Source organism: Anomaloglossus baeobatrachus, chromosome 6, assembly GCF_048569485.1.
Source record: "Anomaloglossus baeobatrachus isolate aAnoBae1 chromosome 6, aAnoBae1.hap1, whole genome shotgun sequence".
NCBI lineage: Eukaryota > Metazoa > Chordata > Amphibia > Anura > Aromobatidae > Anomaloglossus > Anomaloglossus baeobatrachus.
The window spans coordinates 92,694,141-92,721,174 of NC_134358.1; positions in this window are offsets into that span (position 1 = coordinate 92,694,141).

A 27,034-nucleotide genomic window follows, 5' to 3' on the forward strand; every position below is an offset into this window, starting at 1 on the left:
TAAGCCATTATACTAGCAAACACTGAGTAAACTTAGTGGCATCCTAAAAGTGGCTGTTGGACTTCCATTAGTGTCCCACTGGTGCAAACCTATGTGCAGCACCTCTACATTGCACACTCAAACTCATTGTTACTAAGCCATTATACTAGCAAACTATGCTGCCAGTTTAAGGGCCGTAGTTGCATTGTCAGGGATAGTTATTGTTGCTTATTCTGCTGTTAATAAAGATAGACCACCGCTGCAATCTACACCACCTCTCAATTTTTACTACCACATTTTAAGTGCACAATCTTGTCGCAATCAAAATGAGTGGCAAAATGACAGATGCTGGTGGAAAAGGGAAGAGGCGTGTTGGAAAAGGAAAAAAGGGTTTGTCCGTGGGGAAGGTGGCAAAGCTCCATTAACATCTGCTGAAGATAGACCATCTTCCAGCAAAAGTAAGATGTCTACTACTTACCGTGGACAATCCGATGTGCACCCTTTTTTACGGACACGAACAACTGGAACAAAGGTAGATGATGGCCAAAAAAAGAAAATGCTTGAATGGATCTCAAGTGGTCCAACAAGTGCCCTCTCCGCCACCTCAACTACCGCATCCAAAAAACATCAGTCCTCTGAGTTGTCATCCCAATCAAACTTGCTTTCTCCCAGCTCTGAAGTCTCCATCAGCCCTGCACAGTATGGTGGAACTGAGATGGCTGAGTCTGCAGAGCTGTTCAGTCACACTATAGCCTGGAAATCAGAGGTCTGCTCCCAAGCTACAGTGAGTACAGACCAGGAAATGGTCTGCAATGATGCCCAGAACCTTTGTGACTCTGATTCAGGCCGTGAGGACCAAGTTTCTGAGCATAATGTTGACCCTTTTTCACAAACTGTAACACCTGTTGTTATAGACAATGAGGAACATACTGATGACAATGAGATGCAGATACCAGATTGGGATGACAACTTAAATATTCGTTCAGGGCAAGAAAAGGCTTGGTCTGAGGGTGAGGGGAGTGCAAACACAACAATTGATGAGGAAGTTCTAGATCCCACCTACTGTCAACCCACAGTCAGGCCCTCGAGGAGGTCAACAGAGACGGTGGAGGAGGATGCAACTGACGACGAAGTTACCTTGCGCCTTCCTGGACAGAGTAGGAGTACTGTTAGCACGTCTACAACTGCATCCTCAGCCACCACTGTGCCTCTGAGCACTAGTCGGGGTGGATCAGCAGGTCGCATGCCCTCTAAGCCTTGTCTAGCCTGCTCCTTTTTTGACATAGAAAAAGATCGCCCAAATTATGTGATCTGTAAAATTTGTCTTGATTCTGTTAGTAGAGGGCAAAACCTCAGCAGTTTGACAACTTCTTCCATGAATCGTCACATGAATAAATATCATATGTCCCAGTGGGAAGCTCACCGTGCTGCAATGCGGCCTAGCGGAGCGAACCATCCACCGCCTGCCCCTTCCAGTGCATCCGCACGCTCTTCATCTTCTAGGACTGTGGGGACAGCTGTCACACCTGGTTTTCCACGCACAACTTCCACCACTGTAACCGCAACAGGAAGTTTGCTTGGTAGGTCATCAGTTGGTTTGGAAGGGGAAACAAGTGCGTGTGTACAGCTCTCTCAGACATCGATAGCACCAACGTTGGATGAAGGCAACATCATGTCTATGCCTGCACTTTCCTCACAAACCTGCATTTTTCCAGGGACACCCTACTCAACACCGTCTACACACAGCAGCCAGATCTCTGTCCCTCAGATGTGGACAAATAAAAGGCCATTTCCTGCGACCCATGACAAAACTAAGAGGTTGACTTTATCCCTCTGTAAGCTCTTGGCTACCAAAATGCTGCCTTTCCGCCTGGTGGACACATAGGATTTTAGAGACCTTATGTCTGTCGCTGTGCCCCAGTACCAGATGCCCAGTTGCCACTACTTCTCTAAGAAAGGTGTGCCCGCGCTACACCAGCATGTCGCACACAACATCACCGCTTCCTTGAGAAACTCTGTGTGTCAACGGGTGCATTTCACCACCGATACTTGGACCAGTAAGCATGGACAGGGACGTTACATGTCGCTGACTGGGCACTGGGTAACTATGGTGATAGATGGTGAAGGGTCTGCTGCACAAGTCTTGCCGTCCCCACGACTTGTGTGTCAATCCTCTGTCTGTCCAAGTTCCGCCACTGCTTCTGCCTCCTCCACCTCATCTAGGTCCTCCACCTCCGCCCCAAGCCTGCCTGGTCAGGCCACCAGCGTTCTCACTGCGCAGAAGGAATTACGCACCCCTCATTACTATGCTGGCAGCAGAGCACAACGGCATCAGGCGGTCTTTAGCTTGACATGTCTTGGAAATAGGAGTCACACAGCGGCTGAGTTGTGGGCAGCTCTGGAGACTGAGTTTAATAAATGGTTGTCTCCACTCAACCTGCAGCCTGGTAAGGCCGTGTGCGACAATGCTGCAAACCTGGGTGCGGCCCTTCGCCTGAGCAAGGTGACACACGTGCCTTGTATGGCTCACGTGTTGAACCTTGTTGTCCAGCAATTTTTAACACACTATCCCGGCCTAGATGGCCTTCTGACCAGGGCACGAAAACTGTCTGCTCACTTCCGCCGTTCAACCACCGCAGCTGAGCGACTTGCATCGCTCCAGAAGTCTTTCGGCCTGCCGGTTCATCGCCTGAAATGCGATGTGGCGACACGCTGGAATTCGACTCTCCACATGTTACAGCGACTGTGGCAGCACCGCCGAGCCCTGGTGCAATACGTCATGACGTATAGCCTGGGCCAACGAGATGCAGAGGTGGGGCAGATCACCCTGATGGAGTGGTCTCAGATCAAGGACCTATGCACCCTTCTGCAGAGTTTCGACATGGCGACGAATATGTTTAGCGCTGACAATGCCATTATCAGCATGACAATTCCAGTCATTTACATGCTGGAGCACACGCTAAACACTATTCGGAGTCAGGGGGTGGGACAACAGGAAGGGGAGGAACTACAGGAGGATTCATATGCGCAAGACACAACAACATCACCAAGGTCCAGACGTTCATCATCACCAACGCGGCAGGCATGGGACCATGGGGGACAGGGATCAATAAGGGCGCATGGTAGCAGGCGAAATGTTGAGGGAGGTGTAGGAGAACATGAAGAAATGGAGGACGAACTGTCCATGGACATGGAAGACTCAGCGGATGAGGGAGACCTTGGTCAAATTTTAGTTGAAAGAGGTTGGGGGGAGATGTCAGAGGAAGAAAGAACGGTTAGCACCTCTATGCCACAAACACAGCGTGGACTTGGTCCGCATGGCTGCGCAAGACACATGAGTGCCTTCTTGCTGCACTACCTCCAATATGACCATCGTATTGTCAAAATTAGAAGTGATGATAACTACTGGCTTGCCACACTATTAGATCCCCGGTACAAGTCCAAATTTTGTGACATAATTCCAGCCATAGAAAGGGACGCACGTATGCAGGAGTATCAGCAGAAGCTGTTACTCGATCTTAGCTTTTCCACCAAACAACCGTGCAGGTGCAGGGAGTGAATCTCCCAGTTGTAACTTGACAAACATGGGACGGTCTCGTCATCTTCAACAGTCTACCCGTACCAGTAGCACTGTATCTGGTGCTGGTAACAGCAATTTTATTGAATATTTTCATAATTTTTTTAGACCCTCCTTTGCAAGGCCACCAGAGACAACAAATCTGACACATAGTCAACGGCTGGAAAGGATGATACAGGAGTATCTCCAAATGAACATCGATGCCATGACTTTGCAAATGGAGCCTTGTTCATTTTGGGCTTCAAATCTTGAAAAATGGCCAGAGCTCTCCAGTTACGCCTTGGAGATTCTGTCGTGTCCAGCTGCCAGCGTTGTCTCTGAACGTGTCTTCAGTGCTGCTGGGTGTGTGCTGACAGATAAGCGCACACGTCTGTCCAGTGACAATGTGGACAGACTAACGTTCATCAAAATGAACAAGTCATGGATCCACAAGGAATATACTACCCCTGTGTCATCCTGGGGAGAGTAAATGCTTGTGGATTTGGAATGTGATTGATGCAAATCAAAACATCCTGTTTGCAACTAGGGCACAAGTGCTGCCACTGAAGGGGTGAGTGTCTGTGTGGCCCAATTTTTGGAAAAAAGGGAGACTCCGCTTGGAGGAACCCTTGCTTACATTGTTTTTAAAAATGATCCAAGATGCACAGAGCTGGGATCAGGAAAGACTTTGCTACCTACCCCGGGGTCATCCTGGGGACGGTTAAGTATGGCGTATTTTTGAATGTGCTTGTGCTTGATGCAAATCTAGCTGTGAAGTGTACAATTGGGGCACAAGTGCTGCCACTGAATGGGTGGGTGTGTGTGGGGACCAATTTTTGAAAAAAAGGGAGACTCCGCTTGGAGTAACCCTTGCTTGCTGTGTTTTTTAAGAGGAGCCAAGATGAACAAGTCATGGTTCAGCAAAGACTTTGCTACCTACCCCGGGGTCATCCTGGGGACTGTTAAGTATGGCGTATTTTTGAATGTGCTTGATGCAAATCTAGCTGTGAAGTGTACAACTGGGGCACAAGTGCTGCCACTGAAGGGGTGGGTGTGTGTGTGGACCAATTTTTGGAAAAAAGGGAGACTCCGCTTCGAGTCACCTTGCGGTGTTTTACATGATTTTAGAAGGGCGTGCCATGCCTATATCTGTGTCTCCTCCTCTTTTTCCTTGTCTAGCTCTTTTGTTTTCGCATGAGTATATGTCCTTGTCACTTTCCCATGTGTTTGTGTTGTGTTGTGAGTTGTTTGTCACCTTTTGGACACCTTTGACAGTGTTTTCTAGGTGCTTTTATGTGTTTGTGATTGCCTGCCATTGTTTCCTATGCGGTTCGAGTTCGGTTCGTCAAACGTTCGCCGAACCGAACTCGAACGAGACGACCATTCGGCGAACCGAACTCGAACCGAACCGCGACCGGTTCGGTCATCTCTAGTATTAACATTGCTTGGACTACACTAGTTATACCATGTTCCATCCCCCTCAGATTAGCATCTCATAGACTTTGCACACACAGATCCTGGTGTGGGTGGGTTAACTTTCTCAGCTTTACTGCATTGCTAAATCTAAAATCTTTGATTGTGTCAGAACAGCTGCACCCAGTCGATTAAGTGATACATCTTTGGATTCAGGATCTTTTTCTATTTCATGCTGCTCTCAGATGAGGTAGCAAAAACCAGCTGACAGAGTCCCATTAAATCTTTGCCTCTACAATTTATGAGTCTACAACTGGAAATCTATAGTTCACTTTGTAATTTTTCTTAAAAAGACATTACCATTTCAAAGGACATGCTGAACTATCTGCAAAATAGAACCCTTATGTGCAGCATCTAGAATGGAGAGGTGGTGCATGCACACCTCCCTCTCCTTTCACTTCCATAGGAGCTTTAAAAATAGCCAAGTAATGTAGGTATGTTCAGGAATATCAGAACTTTCATAAAAGTGTATATTAAAGAGAGTGAAGCACATAAGCGACACAAGAAGTGAAACATTAATAGCATAATATGAGTATATACCATAAATTTCTAAGATCAAAATAACCCAGAATGTTTTGCACTAATATTTTTAGTTCAAGGTTTATTGAGCAGTGTGCTTCCAAAATCTGTTTTACACTGATGAGCATAAAGGTAACAATGTTTTGAACTAATCAAATGCTAAATAGTCAAATTTATGTATGAGATAGCTAAGATGATTGTCTATAAAATGAAGACCAGTGCCTTCTGAGGACGTCCATAGTAGGACAAAACGCGCGTCAGTGTCAGCAGCACACAGGTCCACTGACAATTTACCAAGGTAAGATAATATGGATTCATATTTTACAACCATCTAACTTTGTTCACATTAGTGCATTCATTAATTGCCAGCTTATCTGCTTCTTTATAGCTTACTTTATTTTATATTTTCTTTGGGTTAAAATCCCTTGCATTAGCACACTTTATATTAAACACATTTTTGTATAAACCAATTTGTTATATTTATTACTAATATTAGAAAAGAATAATAAAATAATTTGGGCAGACATGGAATTCTATGCCTTTAAGTTTAATTTTAAACATAAAATTTAAATTTTTCTGTTGCCTTGTAATAATATTATATTGTTTTTTGCACTGCTATTTATACCTGTCTTGCTGTTTATAGGATATATCTGTCTGTTATAAAACATTGCATTAATAGTTTTTAATATGAATTCTAATACAGTTTAATATTTTATTACACACATTTTTTCTTGTCTCTATTTCCTCATCATAGTGATCTTGCGTACACCGATCTTGAGGATTTTTCATTTATGTTTCTAAATGACCACATATGGAGTTTTTGATTCTTTATAAAATAAAGGTAGTCTCACGTTCAAAATTGTAGTGGATGATGAGATATGGAGCCTGAAAGTCAAAAGTTCAAAACATTGTTACCCTTTTGCTCATCAGTGTATAACAGGCTTCAAAGTTATATGGCTGAAGCAATTTACTCACCATCCTTAAAACTGCATGTAAGAAGATAATCTGCAGCCATTAAATCTCTAGTATTACCCAAGGGTTTAAATATGTGAACTTTGAATATTAATGCATCGCTGGCTTAAGTCTCTGTAAAGATGTTACACTGTATGCTTCGCCTAAAGCTTAAATTATTCAGAAGCTTCTTCAGATGCATAGCTAATACACGCTGAGATTCTTATTGAGGCTATAGACTATGTCGTTATGTGCTATATATTTTCGCCCTGCTAATGGTTTGAGGTCTATATATTTATTTTCCAAGTAAATTGACAAACACTAGTAGAAAATGGATGTGAATAGAGTTTCAATTGTTAATATCCTCCAGATACATTCCTGTAATGATAAACTAAGTTGCATTCACTTAATTGCTACTGTTGGGGAAATATGTAAAGCAGGGTCAGATACATGCGCCAGTGTTTTTCAATTGCTATACGGAATAGGACACTGCGGAAAAAGTGGCGAATGATCTGCTGCTGACTCAAAAGAACTTCACCAGACTCCCTGTAGATTTTACTTCCCTCTCTGCAGATTGGTATTACAGAGCAAAAAAAATGCAAATAACCTCTTCAGGGACAAAGTCTATGGCCACTGATGGATGCAGTTGTCCTAAAAGTCAATTTCAAATCTTTAATGAGCCTTGCCACATAAGATAAGCCAAAACAGACACTATTTGTAGACTCGTGTTTTGGAGTGTTTGCATCATTCAGTGCAAAGCAAGAGGTCTGACTTGGCTAAGGCCTCTGTCACACGTGCGTGCCTCCGGTACGTATATGGACAGTTTTCTCACGTACCAGAGACACGGGCACACGTTGACATATGTTTTCCTATAGTTTCGGACACACGTAAGTATTTTTGCACGGAAAGTGTGTCCGTTCCGTACTTACGTGTGCCCGTGTGCTCCATACGCCGACATGTCCGTTTTTCTCCGGCATCACGGGTGTCACACGGAACGCAAACGTGTCACATGTAACATACACGGACCACACGGATGTGTTCCGTGAGACACGCACCGGAGAACAGACATGTGTCTTTTTAAAAAAAAAAAAAAAACCTTTACTCACCTTCTCCAGCACTGCAGACTCTGCCGCTGCTGTCACATGCTGCTGACCGCCGCTCATTATGCTCATTGAATATTCACTTCACTGCGGCCGGAAGCAGCAGCAGCGGGGAGTCAGCAGGATCGGAGACTGAAGATCAGCACCACGGACAGCGACGCCAGGGACAGGTGAGCAGAAAGTTCCCGTTCTCCATGTGTTATCACGGATCACACACGGAGAACACACGTGTGCCATACACACAGCACACCGACCACAATCCGCATCTTTGACACGTCCGTGAAACACGTGCGTGATTTTCACAGGCGTGTGACAGAGGCCTAAGAGAGATATTCCGGTCTGCTGCTGACCATGAGTGACCTATGGAGTCTCGTTCTGAGAACATTTTCATAACAAAGCTCCAGAGGCATTGTTAGACGTTTTGGGACATTACACCAATGGATTACGGGCAAAAGAACAAAAGTTTGGACACACCTTCTCATCTCTAGAACAACTGTTAAGAGGAGACTTTGTGCAGCAGGCCTTCATGATAAAATAGCTGCTAGGAAACCACTGCTAAGGACAGGCAACAAGCAGAAGAGACTTGTTTGGGCTAAAGAACACAAGGAATAGATATTAGACCAGTGGAAATATAAATTTGAGATCTTTGGATCCAACCACCGTGTCTTTGTAGAAAAGGTGAACGGATGGACTCTACATGGCTGGTTCCCATCGTGAAGCATGGAGGAGGAGGTGTGATAGTGTGGGGGTGTTTTGCTGGTGACACTGTTGGGGATTTATTTAAAATTGAAGGCATACTGAACCAGCATGGCTACCACAGCATCTTGCAGCGGCGTGCTATTCCATCCGGTTTGCGATTAGTTGGACCATCATTTATTTTTCAGCAGGACAATGACCCCAAACACATCTTAAAGCTGTGTAAGGGCTATTTGACTTAGGAGAGTTATGGGGTGCTACGCCAGATGACCTGGCCTCCACAATCACCAGACCTGAACCCAATCAAGATGGTTTGGGGTGAGCTGGACCGCAGAGTGAAGGCAAAAGGGCCAACAAGTGGTAAGCATTTCTTGGAACTCCTTAAAGACTGTTGGAAAACCATTTCCGGTGAAAACCTCTTGAAGCTCATCAAGAGAATGCCAAGAGAGTGCAAAGCAGTAATCAAAGCAAAAGGTGGCTACTTTGCAGAACCTAGAATATAAGACATACAGTGCCTACAAGTAGTATTCAACCCCCTGCAGATTTAGCAGGTTTACACATTCGGAATTAACTTGGCATTGTGACATTTGGACTGTAGATCAGCCTGGAAGTGTGAAATGCACTGCAGCAAAAAAGAATGTTATTTCTTTTTTTATTTTTTTTTTTAAATTGTGAAAAGTTTATTCAGAGGGTCATTTATTATTCAACCCCTCAAACCACAAGAATTCTGTTTGGTTCCCCTAAAGTATTAAGAAGTATTTCAGGCACAAAGAACAATGAGCGTCACATGTTTGGATTAATTATCTCTTTTTCCAGCCTTTTCTGACTAATTAAGACCCTCCCCAAACTTGTGAACAGCACTCATACTTGGTCAACATGGGAAAGACAAAGGAGCATTCCAAGGTCATCAGAGACAAGATCGTGGAGGGTCACAAGGCTGGCAAGGGGTACAAAACCCTTTCCAAGGAGTTGGGCCTACCTGTCTCCACTGTTGGGAGCATCATCCGGAAGTGGAAGGCTTATGGAACTACTGTTAGCCTTCCACGGCCTGGACAGCCTTTGAAAGTTTCCACCCGTGCCGAGGCCAGGCTTGTCCGAAGAGTCAAGGCTAACCCAAGGACAACAAGGAAGGAGCTCCGGGAAGATCTCATGGCAGTGGAGACATTGGTTTCAGTCAATACCATAAGTAACATACTCCACCGCAATGGTCTCCGTTCCAGACGACCCCGTAAGGTACCTTTACTTTCAAAGCGTCATGTTAACGCTCGTCTACAGTTTGCTCATGATCACTTGCAGGACTCTGAGACAGACTGGTTCAAGGTTCTCTGGTCTGATGAGACCAAGATCGAGATCTTTGGTGCCAACCACACACATGACGTTTGGAGACTGGATGGCACTGCATACGACCCCAAGAATACCATCCCTACAGTCAAGCATGGTGGTGGCAGCATCATGCTGTGGGGCTGTTTCTCAGCTAAGGGGCCTGGCCATCTGGTCCGCATCCATGGGAAGATGGATAGCACGGCCTACCTGGAGATTTTGGCCAAGAACCTCCGCTCCTCCATCAAGGATCTTAAGATGGGTCGTCATTTCATCTTCCAACAAGACAACAACCCAAAGCACACAGCCAAGAAAACCAAGGCCTTGTTCAAGAGGGAAAAAATCAAGGTGTTGCAGTGGCCTAGTCAGTCTCCTGACCTTAACCCAATTGAAAACTTGTGGAAGGAGCTCAAGATTAAAGTCCACATGAGACACCCAAAGAACCTAGATAACTTGGAGAAGATCTGCATGGAGGAGTGGGCCAAGATAACTCCAGAGACCTGTGCCGGCCTGATCAGGTCTTATAAAAGACGATTATTAGCTGTAATTGCAAACAAGGGTTATTCCACAAAATATTAAACCTAGGGGTTGAATAATAATTGACCCACACTTTTATGTTGAAAATTTATTAAAATTTAACTGAGCAACATAACTTGTTGGTTTGTAAGATTTATGCATCTGTTAATAAATCCTGCTCTTGTTTGAAGTTTGCAGGCTCTAACTTATTTGCATCTTATCAAACCTGCTAAATCTGCAGGGGGTTGAATACTACTTGTAGGCACTGTATTTTCAGTTGTTTCACACTTTTTTAAGTATTTAATTCTACATGTTTTAATTCATAGTTTTGATGCCTTCAATGTGAATCTACAATTTTCAGAGTCCTAAAAATAAAGATAACGCTTTGAATGAGAAGGTGTGTCCAAACTTTTGGTCTGTATTGTAGATAAAGTAATACATGCAGTCTTTATTAGAGCAAATTTAAAAATCCAGCCATGGTAACAGTGACATCCCGGAGGATCAACCAGAGGCTAGTTTCGGCACACAAGCCTTCGGTCTCTGGTTAATCCTCCAGGATGTCACTGATATCATGGTTGGATTTTTACATTTGCTCTAATAAAGACTGCATGTTTTACTTTATCTATATACTCTCGTACTTTGAGATCACCGCCGGATTTGCCTTTTTCCTTTCCTCATGTTTTTTGGAGTGCTTCCTCCTTGAATCTCGAGCGGGTCCCGCCAGATGAAGATTTCAATCCAGCAGCTGATATAGGGTAAGCAGGCTCCTCCGTATTATATGTTTTTTCTACCACTGGATTGCGTCAGACCTTCCAGGATTTTTTTAAATTAATATGTTGGTGAATAAGGGCATGTCGGGAAGTGTTGATTCAAATAAACATTTGTTTTCCTTTGTGTGTGTTTTTTTTATCTCTACACTTGCTGGGTTAGTATTGGGGGGTGTCTGATAGACGCCTATCCATTACTAACCCCTGGCCTTGATGCTGGCTGTCAATTCACAGCTGATATCAACCTCAAAAGTATTATTTGGCTTGCCACAGCACCAGGGCAATCAGGAAGAGCCAGGCAAAGGGCCAGAATTGGTGGATCTAATGGATGTGCCACTTCTGGGGTCACTGGTATTTTTAGGTTGCGAAGGTCTCAATACCCATTGGCCTTCCCACCCTGATAATACCACCCCTCAGCTGCCTGATTTAGCTTGACTGGTCATCAGAAATAGGGGGGACCCCACACTTTTTGAAAATTCTTTAAATAATTAAAAAAAAAAAAAAGAAGCAAGGGTTTCCCTGTATTTTTGATAACCAGCCAAGGGAAAGCTGGTTTACATTTACCAAACAGTGAGGTTTCAGAAATCTCACAGTTTGGTACTGCAAAACTATGTTTTTGCCGTGACAAAAAAGCTATAGAAAAAAACGCAATGTATGAACAAACCCAACAACAATAACAACTTGTATAGTTATATTTTTATTTAGGTGTTGAAAACAAACTCTGAAATGCTTTGGGTCACTATTTTATGACACCAATATCTTTTCAATTTTTACGCCGATGGATCTTTGTGAGGATTTACGGTACTTTTTTGAGCAGCAAACTAATGTTTTAGTAATACTTTCTTTGAGGTGCGTATGACATTTTCAACACTGTTTATTGCATTTTTTTATAGGGATTTATGACAATAAAAACATTGATTCTGGCATTTTCGATTTCTTTAGTTTTATGAAGTTTCCTTGACTGGGTAAATAATCTTATGTTTTCAAAGATTGGACTTTTGTGGATGCGACATCAAATATGTTTATTTCTTTTACTATTAATTGGGGAAACAGATATTTAAATTTTATTTTTTTAAGCCCTAAAGGGGGCTTTACACGCTACGATATCGTTAATGTTTTATTGTCGGGGTTAAGTTGTTAGTGACGTACATCCGGCGTCATTAACGATATCGCAGCGTGTGACACTGACCAGCGACCTTAAGCGACCTCAAAAATGGTGAAAATCGTTCACCATGGAGAGGTCGTCCCAAACTCAAAAATCGGTAAGGGTTGTTTATCCAGGTGGTTCATCGCTCATGCGGCAGCACACATCGCTGTGTGTGACACCGCAGGAGCGAGGAACGCCTCCTTACCTGCCGCCGGCCACAATGCAAAAGGAAGGAGGTGGGCGGGATGTTACATCTTGCTTATCTCCGCCCCTCCGCTTTGATTGGCTGGCCGCTTAGTGACGTTGCAGTGATGTCGCTGTAATGCCGAAGTCCCTCCCCCTTGAAGGAGGGATTGTTCGGCAGTCACAGCGACGACGACGACCAGGTAAGTATGTGTGACGCTGCCGTAGCGATAATGTTCGCTACGGCAGCGATCACAAACAATCGCATGCGCGACGGGGGTGGGTACTTACACGCTCGCTATTGCTACAAATTGCTAGCAATATCGCTACTGTGTAAAGCCCCCTTTACTGGCATCTGCCATACATGTACCATGAAAGTCAGTAGCGGGTGTATGGCACGGGGTGAACTTACCCCATACCCAGCAGGTAAAGGCTGTGTGTTATTGCTCGTGCACACAAGCATATAAATCTGGACCTGACTCTAACAGCCATGTGAGGAGGTTCTTGAGTTGCAGTATTCCACATTGAAAAACAAGACCTTGTCTAATTATCTGCTGAGACTATCTGCATATCAGCGTATGGACTAGAGAAATCCAATCTTGGAATAAAAAATATTGTCTATAAGTTAATTGATGTGGAATTTGCACCCTGACTGGGCCACCCCCCCCCCCCTTTAGATATCAGTTGAAAACCTTTAATAAAAACTGAAGAAAAATTTGGATTAGAATCTAGAGAACTACTGACATAAAATCTTCAGTGATAAGGGTTTCTATGTAATGATATCTATGTATGCCTCTCCTCACTCTTCTGCTTGTTTCTATGAATCAAATGTGTTATGACATATTACATACACCCCTGATGAACCTCCGGTGAAGGAGGAGAAACGCGTCGGGTGAAAAAATATTTGTTGTAATATAATTAGGAGTTTGCAAATAATGTCATGTAAACACTTTATGACTTCAAGGACAGTTTTTGTCTGGGCAAAAATATTCTGAGCACTCCCAATTCTCTTATCTTGGACTTTTGGGAGCCTCAGGGTATTGATATGCCTAGGAAAAATTTTCCAATCAAATATATCAATAAGTTGATTGGCACAGTGATATACTGACCCCCTTTTCTGGGGTATATCACTGGTCTCTCTGCTATATTATTAGTTGAAGTCTACTGTATTTGGCTGTTTGTGTGTTTCTTGTCTATGAAGAAAGGAATTTCCAGCATCCAGGTTCCAGATTATTTTAAAAAATGAATTTCTTTATTCCAAAATGATTAAAAGGTCATTCCATATGTATAAAAACAAGTGGCAATTATCAAACAGGTACGCGTTTCGGAGGATCACCTCCTTAGTCTGAGACCTCCTGTGTGTTTCTTGTCTATGTATATCCTTAAGGATTTGTATGTTAATTTTAAATATTTTTTCCTGTATAATAAAGAATTGATATTTTAGAAAGTGACTTTTTTCTGTGAAATATTAGCGGGTGTATGGAGCAGGCTCACGGGGTGAACTCACCCCATACCCAGCAGGTAAAGGCTGTGTGTTATTGCTCATGCACACAAGCGTATAAATCTGGACCTGACTCTAAAAGCCATGTGTGGAGCTCCGCTTGTGACTGTTAACTGCTTGGATGGATGACTTTTACTATATGCTGTAATACTGGGGTATCACTACATATAGCACAGGCGATCAGACGTTTGCAAGTTCAAGTTTAAAGGGGACTAAAAAATACAGTTAAAAGTAAAAAATAAAAGTTTTAAAATTATTTTAAAAAACATAAGTTCAAATCAGAGCCGTTTATCCCCAATATAAAACAAACATAAACATACTAAAAAAATAAAAATTTACATATGTGGCATCACCGTGTCAGAAAACACCCATCTATCAAAGTATAATAATAAATAACCTGATCAATTTACTCCGTAAACAGAAATATCAATGTAAAATTGTCACATCTATCAAAAGTCGTCTGACCTCGTCAAAAAATAAGCTCTCACGCGGCTCCATCAACCAAAAAATAAAAAAAATGTTATGGTTCTTCGAAAATAACAACATAATCAAAATTTTTTTTACATTTCTGAAATTTTCACAACTAAAATTAAATCACTGGGTAAGTTTGGTATCGCTGTAATCGTACTTGTGAGGAGACTCATGCTGAACGGTAATTTTTTTTAATATATTAATATTGTCAGTATTGTGTTTGTGATGCCCCTAAACTAGTCAGGTCGTCACAGGGTACTGCACGCTCTTTATCTCCCAGTGCAGGACTCAACCCCCCATGGTTCTGGGTTCCCAACTTGCAGCACTGCCTCCATCAGCATCTAAAAATCCTAATCACACCTCGCACCACACCCTGTCAGGCACACCAGTGGGCTGCTAAGTTGGAATAGGGCCGCTCACCTAGGGGTCAGGCATAGAGGTGGGAGGTGACAAGTGAGTCAAGTGGTAGCCCTCGAGCTGTGAGGAGCACGAGGAAGCTGGGAGCTGGAGCTCCAAGAGGAAAATGTAGATTGGGTTGCAGACAGTGGTCTGGACCCGGAGGAATCGGAAACCCAGTTGCGGGAGATTGGGACTAGGTGCTAGCTTAGTCAAGGAGGACGGTCAACAGCTGCAGTCCAATAGCCGGTCTGGGGCCGAAAACACGTCGGGGTACTGGACCCTAGGTCGGGGAGAAGCTTCAAGCAACTCAGCAATTAACCTGTGGAGGACAGGGCCTTTATGGACTGTTCCCACGAAGCTCAGAGATCGGGGGCACTAGCGCAACAAGGGGGATAGGGCTTTCCAAGCAAAGCAGCCCACTGAAATCCCAAGCTTGAGCTCCTGAGAGCAAGCTCCTCTACTATCCATAGCAGGGAGCGGGGCCCGGACAGCTCCGAGCTTACGGGCCACTTGGACACTACTAAAATTCTGTGCACGGATGCAGGCTCTGGACCAACAGGCAGTACTGAAGGGGACGGAACCCGGACCAGCTCCTCCAAGAGGGCAGCGGCACCCCGAGAGACTTGGTTTACCATGTTGTCAGCGTCTGCTTTCCTCCTGAATGAGTACCTGAACAGCCTCTGCTACCAGCAACCCTGCTCTCCCCTGCACCCCACTATCCAGAGTCCTGGGACCTTCCCCTACTCGTGGAGGGTAACCTCATCTGGCTGTTCCACTCCATCACTCCAGGTACTCCCAACGGCAGCGGCGGTACCCCCTTTTACCGCACACCACGGGTGGCGTCACAAACTATCTAATTCCCCTGTAAATAACCCCCCATCACGTTTTAGAGTGACCCTGAGCCCCCGGGTCCGGAGACCCTCGAGCCACGAGTAGCAGCACCCAGATCCGAGCGGTTCGACTGCTGCCGAGGCGGTACATGTTTCTTTGCAGTTTCATTGTACTTGGAATTTTTTTTCTTCTCTTTTGTTTATAGTAAAAAGTTATATCTCTTGGTAAAAAGTTGTTGGGTATGTATTAGGCCCTGCGCACACAAGAAAAAAGATTTTTTTCTTTAGAGTCTGAATAGATTAGCGCCCTTGTGTTAAAAAAACGCACCAATAACGCATGCGTTTTTACCGCATTATTGATGCATTTTTTATGCGTTTTTGATGCGTTTTTTCCGCAGGTTGGTCCCTGCGTTTTTTTAGCATTATCTATGGCAAAAATCCCAGGTACCTGCAGAAAAAAAGTGACATGCTCATTCTTTTTCTCAAGAAATTCTGCAGAAAGAATTGTCTTGAGAAAAAAATGCAGTGTGCGCACAGCTACTTTTTTTCCATAGGTTTTGCTGGGGAATGTCTGCAGAAAGGTTACAACCATTTTCTCAAGAAATTTCTGCAGCAAAAACGCAAAAAAAAGCGGGTATAAACAGAGTGTGTGAACAAGGCCTTAATGTAGTTACTAAAATACTTTCTCACTTTTCTCCTCAGAATTGTTTGCTAACACCATTAATATTTTCATGAAAAAAATAAAACTTCAAAAAATTACTAGGGTTCATTTGTTTACCAGTTTTCTCAACATACAGTTAGGTCCAGAAATATTTTGACAGTGACTGAATCGCTATAATTTGGCCTCTGCATGACACTATTTTTCATTTAAACTGAAACAACTGAGTTGCAATTGAAGTGGAGACTTTCAGATTTAGTTTAATGGGTTGAATAAAAATAATCTCTGAAACGATTAGGAATTGCATTTTTCTACAAACCCTCCTCATTTCAGGAGCTCAAAAATAATTAAACAAAGTAACTTTACCACCACTGGCTCTCCAAATGTACCATGGTGCCCACAGACCAATCCATCAAAGTCTGTGCTCCAAAACGTCGCTCCTTCCTTTTGAAGCTCAGCAGTGTGTCCAAACAGTAGATTCCCACCATATATGGGGTAACGACCTACTCAGAAGAAATTGCAGAACACATTTTTGGGTCCATTTTTTTTCTAGCTATCCTTGTGAAAATGAAATAACTTAAGGCTCAATAAACATTTTTGTAGGAAAAAAAATCTTTTTTTTTTTCTTTTCATTTTCATATTTAAACGTTGAAAAGTTCTATGAAGTACATGGAAGTTCAAGGTGCTCACCACACATCTAGATAAATTCCTTGAGGGGTCTTGTTTCCAAAATAGGGTCAATTGTGGGGGACCTCCACTGTTTAGGCACATCAGAGGCTCTGCAAATGCGACATGGCGTCTGCTATCGATTCCAGTCAATTTTGTGTTCCAAAAGTCAACTCATGCTCCTTCCCTTCCAAGCCCTTCGAATGCCAAAACAGTAGATTTCCACAACATATAGTGTATCTACACTATATGTTGTGGAAATCTACTGTTTTTGGCATTCGAAGGGCTTGGAAGGGAAGGAGCATGAGTTGACTTTTGGAACACAAAATTGACTGGAATCGATAGCAGACGCCATGTCGCATTTGCAGAGCCTCTGATGTGCCTAAACAGTGGAGGTCCCCCACAATTGACCCTATTTTGGAAACAAGGACCCCTCGAAGGGAATTAATTCTAGGATGTGTGGTTGAGCAGCCTTGAGGAGCGTTCGCATGGTGTACTTCTTAGGAACTTTTCTACGTTAACTTGTGAAAATGAAAATGGGAAAAAAAGAAAATATTTTTTTTTCCTACAAAAATGTTTATTTGAGCCTTAAGTTAGTTTCATGTGCACAAGGATAGCTAGAAAAAAAATGGACCCAAAAATGTGTTCTTCAATTACGTAAACCTCTCAAAGTCACTTAAAAGTGATGTGGTCCCCCCAAAAAAATGATTTTGTAAATTTTGTTGGAAAAGTTAGAAATTGCCGCTAAATCCCTCTAACTACCTGACAAACAAAAGTTGAAAAAGTTTTGCTCTTGTAAAGTAGACATGTGGTAAATGTTATTTATTAACTATTTTGTGTGATGTATGATTTATGGGCATAAAAATTAAAAGCTGGAAAATTTCAAAATTTTAAAAAAATATTTGTGGAATTTCCAATATTTTCACAAATAAAAGCAAAAAAATATCTTCCTAAATTTACCACTAATATGATGTACAATTTGTCACAAAAACATGACTCCGGAATGTCTGACTAAAGGCCTTATCCTACACCCAACACTCCCCTACCCACCAGGGTTCTTATCTAAAATAAACACAAAACACTGCCTGACATTGGATATAAAGGCCACAGCAGCCCCATTTATTAATAACAAAACACAAGCCATATAACAATACAAGTCTTCATTGAAGAACACCCGAAAAAGGAGGGGGGGATACCTGAAGGTTAACCAAACTGTTCCTTGCAACATCAGCCCACCTCCTGACCCTCAGCCGCAACACACCGACTCGAGAACCCAGGCCAGATGTTGCCCACACCATGTCCCGCTGAGACTCAACCCAGCAAGGACCCGTTTCACCAAACAATTGCACCGCTAGAGGTAACCCGCTCCGGCACCGGGTTCCGTCCTCTCCTCCGTGGAAACCCCCACCTTCAGACACCCCCCTCCTTTCTGCTGCTGCGACAAATTACGATCTTCCTCCTCTTCTTCATCGATGTTGAATCCACCATCAGGGCGGGCGGGAACGATTCTAGTCACGGTCCAGGTAGGAATGACCACCCACCCTCTGACCTGCCCTATATACGACCCCCCAACAGCACCACCCCCTGACCAATCACACTGACCCCTAATCCTAACTGCCCCTTAGTTCCACCCCCAGATTTCCCGCTCAAACTAACGTTCTCCATTAACCCCTTATTAACCCTATGGCCTGGCATCCCTCCTAGTCCTGCTGCCCTCCCTTGAGCCCCTTTGGGGCAGCAGTCCGGGCTATTCCTTGACTCCGGAATGTCTGACTAAAGGCCTTATCCTACACCCAACACCCCCCTACCCACCAGGGTTCTTATCTAAAATAAACACAAAACACTGCGTGACATTGGATATAAAGGCCACAGCAGCCCCATTTATTAATAACAAAACACAAGCCATATAACAATACAAGTCTTCATTGAAGAACACCCGAAAAAGGAGGGGGGGGGGTACCTGAAGGTTAACCAAACTGTTCCTTGCAACATCAGCCCACCTCCTGACCCTCAGCCGCAACACACCGACTCGAGAGCCCAGGCCAGATGTTGCCCACACCATGTCCCGCTGAGACTCAACCCAGCAGGGACCGGTTTCACCAAACAATTGCACTGCTAGAGGTAACCCGCTCCGGCACTGGGTTCCGTCCTCTCCTCTGTGCAAACCCCCACCTTCAGACACCCCCCTCCTTTCCGCCACCGCGAGTGCGCATGACCCCTTGTGCGCGCGAGTCCTCCCACAACACCAAAGCCTTCTCGACCCCTTCCATAAGCCCTAAGGCCCAAATATCATTCCCCACCGAATTTAAATGAACCCCATCCCGCCGCAACAAGTCGGCGGACGCCGATTCCAACTCCGGGTGCCGAACAGAGACACCCCCGACCCGGGAAACAAAACGCCCAATCTCACGATTCATTTTGCTTCGCGCTCTGTTAACAGCCTCCACCGACCTGGCGCGCCACCATGCCCGCCGCGCAACAATATCGGACCACACGATCACTAGACCCGGGTGGGATGACAGAAGCCGCAGGCAGTCACACTTTATATCTTGGATCAGGTCCCTGGAAGCCCGAAGACTCAAGTCATTGCCACCTGCGTGTAGCACTACCACGTCCGGTGGTCTATCCAACTCTGCATGGTGGCGCCAGGTAGGCAACACCTCACTCCACAGCATACCCCTGACGCCGATCCATCGCACTGTCGCCTTTTCCCTGGGGACCCCCAACTGACGGCCGTCCGGTCTTACTCCCGCACGAAACGCACCCCAATACACGTACAAGTGATCAAGCACCCACACCAACAATGGTAAACCTACAAGACAAAAGGAGACAACATGGAGGGGTGGGGACATGTGGAAGGAAAAAGGGGGTAATGAGGACCAAGCAAATACCGCCCCCGACCTGCCCCCCCCCCTGACATCTTACAACAAGGTTGACCGCACGTAAGATCTAAACCTAGCCGATTCCCAGCGTCCAATCTTCGGAGAGCCTGCGCGCCCAGGCCCCAACGAGCCGCCTGAGTCGCAGCCCCAATCCTAAAGGAATGCGACGCGAACTCACCCTCGTTGAGACCGCAACACTGCAGGCACCTCCGAAAGATACAGACAAATTGGTAACTGGACAAGGCTGACCCGTCCTGGTGAGACAAAAGGGACCCCGGGCGGGTTCCCCTCACTTCTAAAAACGCCGACAGCCGTTTAACGGGACACTCCGCTAGAACGGGTACACCCCACAGTTCCACCATACGACCTCTACCCAGCCGGTCCGTCTTTGACCGTCTCAAGCAACACCGTACTGCATCCACATCACATGCCACGTCCTCCAACAACAAACCTCCGTGACTCCTTGTGTTCCTACTCACCGATTCGTACTCCGAAAAAACACACACGGGGCAAGACCGACAACAGCTTGCCCAGCAGTTCAAAAAACACCGGACGCCGAAGGTCTCGGCGCGCCCCCGCCCTACGGTAGGCCTTCAATGCCTGGTGCACCCTGAAATCCTTAGTGACATCCGTCCAGCCCAGTAACCTGAAAAAGAAAGCAATACCGGCCAGCCTACCAGCAACCGCTGACCATGACAGCCCTTCTTCCTTTGCCCTACCCATCATGAACAAAACTACATAAACCCTGTCACCTTCAGCTACATCACCTCCAACCTCAGCAACCAACTCGAGCCAACGATCCCACGCCGCATTATAGCTGCGCCACGTACTGGGTGCCACCGATTGTTTGATCAATTCCCAGGCCGGCTGCAAACCAGGTCCCACAACCAGACGGGCCACACGGTCTCCCGCTGCTCCGCGTCCGGCGCCAGCATTCGAAAACGGTCCCACTGGAAGCGAGATAAAGCATCAGCCACGGAATTCAAAACCCCCGGCACATGCACAGCGCAAATCCACAAATTCAGCTCCAAACATTTCAACACCAAACGACGCAGGAGATCCACCACCGGGGGGGGAATCAGCTGTCAACTTGTTAACACACTGAACAACCCCCAGGTTGTTCAGTGTGTTAACAAGCAAAACGCACCTTTCTGTCTTTCAAATCCTGTCCCCAAACCTCTATGGCCACGACAATAGGAAAAAGTTCCAGCAGTGCCAAATTCCTGGTCAAACCGGAAACCCGCCAAGATTCGGGCCACCTGCCAACACACCATCTCCCCCCAAAATATGCCCCAAAACCACTGGACCCTGCCGCGTCCGTATAAAGGACCAACTCATCATTGGACACCACCTCACGAAGCCACAATGACCGTCCATTATACAATTGCAAAAAACGGGACCACACTCTCAGGTCCGCCTTGTGCTCTACCTTCAAACGTACAAAATGCAAAGGATGCGACACACCAGTAGTGGCTTGAGCCAAGCGACGGGAAAAAACTCTTCCCATCGGCAAAATCCTACACGCCAAATTCAACTTTCCTAACAGGGACTGCAAATCCCGTAAACGAATCTTCTTGGCCTCCATGGCCCTTTGAACACAACGCCTCAAATCCCCCAGCTTGTCCTCCGGCAAGCGGCACTCCATGGCCACTCTAACTCAATTCCCAGAAATTTCAAAACTGTAACCGGACCCTCCGTCTTTTCAGGCGCCAACGGAATGCCAAAGTGGCGAGCAACCTGCTCCACCATCCGAAGCAAAAGGGAACACTGCGAGGATCCAGCAGGCCCCATACACAAAAAATCATCCAAGTAATGCAACACTGAATACAAGCCCGCCTCCTCCTTAATTACCCACTCCAAAACACAGCTAAACTTCTCAAAATAGGAACATGAAATTGAACAGCCCATAGGCAAACAACAATCTACATAAAACTTGTCCTCCCACCAACACCCCAACAGGTGAAAACTGTCCGGGTGCACCGGTAACAGACGGAAGGCAGCTTCCACATCCGTTTTCGACAAAAGCGAACCACGACCCAACTTCCTTAGCCATTCCACTGCCTTATCAAAACGAACATACGATACTGAAACCAGCTCAGGATCAATACCGTCATTCACCGACCTGCCAGTAGGATAGGACAAATGGTGAATGAGTCGAAACTTGTTAGGTTCCTTCTGTGGGACCAAACCCAACGGGGACACCTCCAAGTCAGGCAATGGAGGACCATCAAAGGGGCCTGCCATCCGTCCCAATTCCACTTTCTTCCGTAACTTCTCTGCCACTATATCACCATGGAAGCGAGTAGACTGTAAATTTTTCAAGCGAATCTCGCCAGGCTTAACAACTGACTGTATCTTAAAACCAAAACGAAAACCTTCACTCAACAACTCCGCCGACACCCGATCCGGGTATCTACTTAGAAACGGCGCCATCCGATCTACCCTCCCTGGGGTCCAACCTTTTTGACGAAGACTCTGCGGCCTTCCCTTTTCCCTTCCGGAAGCACTTGAGATAACTATGGGCGCCACCACAGCAGGAACATTCGTGCTTGAATTGGCAGGAGGACCCAAAGCGGCAGTCCTTTTCATTGAACTGCCAGCAAACGCCCTTTTTGGGCCCCGGCGAGGTGCCAAATGATCCCCCGCCGGAACCCCCTGGAAAGGACTGCGATGCCGACTTCGGCGCAGCCATCAGCCGCATCCATAGACTGATTTCTTTGTGGTCCCACCGTAAACTGTGTCTAACCGCTTTCCTCTGGCGAAACTGCTCGTCATACCTTAGCCAAGCAGTCCCCCCATAGGTCCTATACGCTTCACAGATAGAATCCAAATAACAAAAAAGCGCCGAACAGTTATCCGGAGCCTTTTCGCCCACCACACTGGCCAGTATCACAAATGCCTGTAGCCAATTCTGAAAAGTGCGAGGAATAAGGCGATAACGCTGCCGCTCTTCCTCATCCTTTTTGCTCTCATCCGGTTTAACCCGATCCAGGTTAAACTTTTCCAACGGAAGTAACGAGAATATTTCAACATATTCGTCCTTCCATATTTTCTCCCTAATCTCCTGCTTCAAATGCGCCCCCAACGACCCATCAAAGCAAACATACACTTCCCCTCTCGCCTTGTCATCTAAACGAACAACATCCACTGCAGCAGCAGCTGTGGCCGCGGGAGCCGCCACCACCGGCTCACTTACAACATTTCCACTGGCAACCGCGCCGGCCGCGGGAGCCCCAACATCCTGAACCGTCGCACCAGCCGCTCCCTGCCACACCATGCTAGGGCCCCCCACGGGGGCAAACAAACCCCTAACTAACCTCAGCAACTCGGATGCCACACTGCCGTCACCCGGCACCACATTCATACTCTGCCCACCACTCGGGCCACCAAGCAAACCGCCCGTACCACCAACCACATTCAAACCCTGCACGCCACTCATATCACCAGACTCAACATCCACTGCCAAACCAGTCGTACGAGAAATAGGAAAAACCGTGGTCTTACCAGGCTGACTCCGAGAAGATCCCGAAACAGCCGTCACATGTCCTCCGCGTCGCACTCCAGCCGATTCGACGTCATCAACGATATGGTCCCTGGTGTCGTCCTCCGCGATGTCCTCCTCAAAGATGACATCGTCCTCCTCACTGGACCCAGGTCCAGGGAGCCCGCCGTCCGGCAGGCTCGACCTTTGACCCCGTCCGCCCGCAGAACCACTTGTCCTCAGCGCCGTCCGCGACGATCCAGAAGCTGGCGTCTCCGTATAATCCCTGCCTGGGGCATGCCGGCTGGCATCCCCGCGCGCTCCAGCGGTCCCCGATGTCATCCTGTCACCGTCCGTCCTCCGGTCCAGAAGGCCAGGCCCCGCTGATCCGGGCCATCTCCATACAGGATCCACCGCCGGCAATGGAGCCCTATGCACCTGCATAGGCCCCGCTCGTTTCCCTGTACGTGCTGCAGGGGCCACTGCAGCCTCATCCTGGTCCTGTGACCCCGCTGGCCCACGCGACCTCGCCGGTCCACGTGACCGCGCCGACCCACCAGACCGCGCCGGCCCACGTGACAACGCCGGCCCACGTGCCCGCGCCGACCCACGCGACCGTGCCGACCCACGTGACCGCGGCGGGTCAGGTGAGCCCGCCGGGTCAGGTGAGACCGCCGGATCACGTGAGCGCGCCGGGCCAGGTGAGCGTGACGGGTCACGTGAGCGCGCCGGGTCAGGTGACCGCGCCGGGTCAGGTGACCGCTCCGGGTCACGCGGCCGTGACGCGCGCGTCACCACTGTGCGCCGCAAACCGGAAGAGGAGGGGAGGCCGGCCACGTTGCTCACTGCCCCGCTGCCTTGATGCCCGCGGCCCGACTTCCGGCCTGGGCCTCGCGACGTCCCGACTCCTGGATCCACTGCCACCGTCGCCGCACGTCCTCCACTGGGGCTCTGTCTCTGCTGCTGGCTCCTTGGCGTCATCTCTGGGCTGAGGCGCTCCGGAGGCCGCGATCTTCTCTGCCGCTTCGGAGGCAGGGGGGTCCCATCTTCAGCGCCATCGCCGGTCCATCGCTGCAGCTGCTCCTTCATCCACCTCTGTCCACGCTGCTCCTCCATCCTCTTCATCTGTGTCATGAGGTCTTCCATCTTCAGGATCCAGACGCTCCAACGATTCCAGTCACGGTCCAGGTAGGAATGCCCACCCACCCTCTGACCTGACCTATATACGACCCCCCAACAGCACCACCCCCTGACCAATCACACTGACCCCTAATCCTAACTGCCCCTTAGTTCCACCCCCAGATTTCCCGCTCAAACTAACTTTCTCCATTAACCCCTTATTAACCCTATGGCCCGGCATCCCTCCTAGTCATGCTGCCCTCCCTTGAGCTCCTTTGGGGCAGCAGTCCGGGCTATTCCTGTCTCAGAATCACTTGGATTCTTTGAAGTATTTCAGAGTTATGACCTCATAAAATGATGTACAGTAGGTCAGAAGAACTGAAAAAAATTGGCCCGGTCGGGAAGGTGAAACCACTTTTCGGGGTGAAGGGATTAAACACCCCTGTCAATTTCTGACAGCGGCATTTAATTGGAACGTGCACCACTGCTCATGCTTGCCTGCTCCCATCAGCGCTTTGTGACGTGATCACAGGACGCCCATGGGTTACTTTGGCACCTGGGTTCCTGTTGAAGATCCTCATCACTGACACTTTGGAGCTCCTCTGGAGTTCAGCTATATGTTCAGGTTTAAAGACAACAGAGGTTTCCACTATATACTGCAATAATGTGTTATTGTACAGTCATGGACAAAAGTTTTGAGAATGCTACAAATATTAATTTTTACAAAGTCTACTGCTTAAGTTTTTCTAATGGCAATTTGCATATACTCCAAAATGTCATAAAGAGTGATCAGCTTAACAGCAATTACTTTCAAAGTCAATATTGGCTAAGAAAATGAACTTCAACCCCCAAAACACATTTCAACATCATTGCATTCCTGCCTTAAAAGGAGCAGCTAACATTGTTTTAGTGATTGTTCCATTAACACAGGTGTGGGAGTTGATGAGGACAGGGCTGGCGATCAATCAGTCATGATTAAGTAAGAATGACACCACTGGACACTTTAAAAGGAGGCTGGTGCTTGGTATCATTGTTTCTCTTCAGTTAACCATGGTTATCTCTAAAGAAACACGTGCAGCCATCATTGCTCTAGACAAAAATGGCCTAATAGGGAAGAGTATCGCAGCTACAAAGATTGCACCTCAGTCAACAATCTATCGCATCATCAAGAACTTCAAGGAGAGAGCTTCCATTGTTGCCATAAAGGCTCCAGGGCGCCCAAGAAGGACCAGCAAACGCCAGGACCGTATTTTAAAACTGTTTCAGCTGTGGGATCGGACTACCAGCAGTGCCGAGCTAGCTCAGCAATGGCAGCAGGCTGGTGTGAGTGCTTCTGCACGCACTGTGAGGTGGAGACTCTTTGAGCAAGGCCTGGTTTCAAGGAGGGCAGCAAAGAAGCCACTTCTCTCCAGAAAAAACATCATGGACCGACTGATATTCTGCAAAAGGTACAGGGAGTGGACTGCTGAGGACTGGATAAAGTCATTTTCTCAGATGAATCCCCTTTTCGATTGTTTGGAACATCTGGAAAACAGCTTATTAGGAGAAGAAGAGGTGAGCGCTACCACCAGTCTTGTCTCATGCCAACTGTTAAGCATCCTGAAACGATTCATGTGTGGGGTTGCTTCTCAGCCAAGGGAATTGGCTCACTCACAATCTTGCCTAAAAACACATCCATGAATAAAGAATGGTACCAGAATGTCCTCCAAGAGCAACTTCTCCCAACTGTCCCCAAGAGCAGTTTGGCGCACAACAATGCCTTTTCCAGCATGATGGAGCACCTTGCCATAAAGCAAAGGTGATCACTAAATGGCTCATGGAACAAAACATAGAGATTTTGGGTCCATGGCCTGGAAACTCCCCAGATCTTAATCCCATTGATAACTTGTGGGCAATCATCAAGAGACGGGTGGACAAACATAAACCAACAAATTCTGGCAAAATGCAAGCATTGCTTATGCAAGAATGGACATCTATCAGTCAGGATTTGATCCAGAAGTTGATTGAGAGCATGCCAGGGAGAATTGCAGAGGTCCTGAAGAAGAAGGGTTAACACTGCAAATATTGACTTGCTGCATTAACTCATTCTAACTGTCAATATAACCTTTTGGTACTCATAATATGATTTGCAATTATATTTCTGTATGTGATGTAAACATCAGACAAACACAATTAAAAACCAGAGGGCAACAAATCATGTGAAAATATAATTTTGGTGTCATTCTCAAAACTTTTGGCCATGACTGTAGTATATAGTATAAGTGATTGGACTATTGCAGGTTCAAGTCTCCTGATGGGGCTAAAAAGTCAATTTTTTTTTTTTTTTGTTTAAATAACAATGCTTTCTAAATACTATTAGATTTCTGCTCATGTCCTGACTTTCCATGGTGTTTTGCACCTCTCTTTCTTCATGTGATCAATACTTTTTCCCTGTGTTATTTCTTAGTATTACATGTGCCGCCCTGGACAAGCGAGGACGTCACATGTACTGCAACAACGCACCCCACATCCCGGTTAGGCACATCAGCCGCACACACAAATCCTTGTTGCCTCCTTCCAGGGGCTGATGTCCACACCAGGTGGGGCGGGGCAAGGCGGTTGGCTCCTCCCACCGAGGAGTTCACAGTCCTGGAGGCGGGAAAAGGAAAGCAGATTAGTTTGGAGTGTAGAGAGTGAGAGTCAGGGAAGTGGTAGTGGAGGAACTGACTGGCCGTGTCCAGGTACGTGGCCCGGGCACCTGACAGCAAGGTTGGCAGACGGTGGTGACCGTCTGCAGAAGAAGCCGATTGACGCACAACCGTAAGGACCGGGGACGGGCGG